A 2,190-nucleotide genomic window follows, 5' to 3' on the forward strand; every position below is an offset into this window, starting at 1 on the left:
TCATACTTTGGCATCCACAAGGGCATTATAGGTATATTCAATAGTTTGATAAGTTTGATTAAAAAAAAAAAGGGAGTTAAATCGACAGAGAGTTTACTTGGTAGATTGAAGTCTAGATATAGTGTTTCCCCTTTTCTTTCCTGTTTACGTTCCCACTCCTTCCCCCTTCTACTTCCTCTTCTTTCACCCTCCTCCTCCTAGTCTTTATAGATATCTAAGAATCTCTGATGAACTCATATAGTCCCTCCAGGGGCTCCACCTCTCCCTAAATGTCATATATCTATTATGTAAGCGAGATGTGAGTTCTTCAAATCGCATGACATTATTAAGTTCTTCCACAGTCCACCCTATCGAATGCCTTCTCTGCGTCTAGGGATAATAGGCACAGAGGGATTTCTTTCGATTGGGCTTGTTGGATCAGAGAGATTGTTCTAATAGTATTATCCCTAGCTTCTCGCCCTGGGACAAATCCTGCCTGCTCTGGGTGTATTATTTCCTGTAGATATGGTTGTAACCGAGAGGCCAGGATCTTGGCGTATATCTTCATATCCACATTTATTAGCGATATCGGCCTGTAGCTCGCACATTGTGTGGGATCTTTTTTATCTTTATATATCAACGTTATGTAGGCATCTTGGCTCTGGCGTGGGAACCCACAGACATCGCCATAGGCATTAAACACTTCTAATAATATCGGGGCCAGGTCTCCAACAAACTGTCTATAAAAGACGCCCGTTAACCCGTCGGGTCCCGGACTTTTCCCCATCGGTAGTTGAAGGATTGCTTCTGTTATTTCTTCTAATGATATTGGGGTATCCAATTTATTAATTGCTTCATTATCTATTCTGGGCAATGGTGTCTGATATACATATTCCAATCTATCTTTTTGTTCATCTCTCCCCTCTCTTATTGTTTTATTTTCCCTTAGGTTATATAGTTTGTTATAATAATTATGGAATGTTTCAGCAATCAGTTCTGAGGAATTAAGTATACCCTTGTTTGGGCAATTAATTTTTGGAATATATGTTCGGGCTTGTGTCTCTTTAATTGAGCGTGCTAAGGATCGGCTATTTTTATTTCCGAATTCATACAAGTTTTGTTTCACTGTTTCATTATATCTTTGATATCTCAGATCTATTCTTTGGTGTAGTTCAATTCTCTTTTGTTGGAGATTATTGTAGACTTTTATGTCTACATTCTTTTTATGTTGACTCTCCAGATAATGTATGTCAGCTAAAAGAGATTTTATATCATGTTCCTTTTCTTTTTTTAATCGTGTCCCATGGGATATAAATATTCCTCGTGTAACCCCTTTTAAGGTTTCCTATTTTAATGGCCATGCTGTATTGTCCTTTTCATGATCTCTTAGAAAATTTGCAATACCTTGCTTAATAGCCTCCTTTACCGCGTCAGTTTGTATTAAATTTTCATTCAATCGCCATGTCGCAGTAGGTTTCATGGTATTTGGTGGTTTGATAGAGAAGAATATGGGTGCATGATCTGACCATATTTGAACTCCTATGTCTGCTTGTATCTGCCAGCTTATTAGACAATGAGACACAAAGCAGTAATCTATACGACTATATGATAAATGTGTTGGTGAATAGCAAGTATAGTTCCTTACTCTCGGATGTAATATACGCCAAATATCTACAAGCTGTAACCTCTGTAGGCGTTGTTTTATATTATTAAGCTGAGTATGTGGGATATGGAATGAGCCTTTAGACGTATCTACTTTGGGGTCCATTGTCAAATTAAAGTCCCCCCCCCAAAATCAGGATACCTTCCATGAAGTTACTCAAGAGATTAAGTATCTTTACTAATACTATCGTCTGTCCTTTATTGGGTAGATAGATATTAACAAGTGTATATTGCTTATTAAATATTTTGCATTTAACAAATAGGAAGCGCCCTTCTTCATCTCCCCTTTCTTGAATGTCTACCGCTGGTATTGAGGCATGAAAGCCTATGGCCACACCCCTAGATTTACTCTAGGTGTAATTACTCATTTGCCACTTAGGATAGTATTCAGTAGACATTTTCGGGGTTTGAGAGCTTTTGAAGTGTGTTTCTTGGAGGAAGAGGACTCCCACTCGCTGGATATGCATATTGTATAGTACCTGGGCACGTTTTTGCGGGATGTTAATACCCCTAACATTTAGGGATCCAAACTTAATGCTATTCATCAGA

This window comes from Nanorana parkeri, unplaced genomic scaffold (genome assembly GCF_000935625.1).
Source record: "Nanorana parkeri isolate BGI_ZX_2015 unplaced genomic scaffold, ASM93562v1 scaffold3882, whole genome shotgun sequence".
In the NCBI taxonomy this organism is placed as follows: domain Eukaryota; kingdom Metazoa; phylum Chordata; class Amphibia; order Anura; family Dicroglossidae; genus Nanorana; species Nanorana parkeri.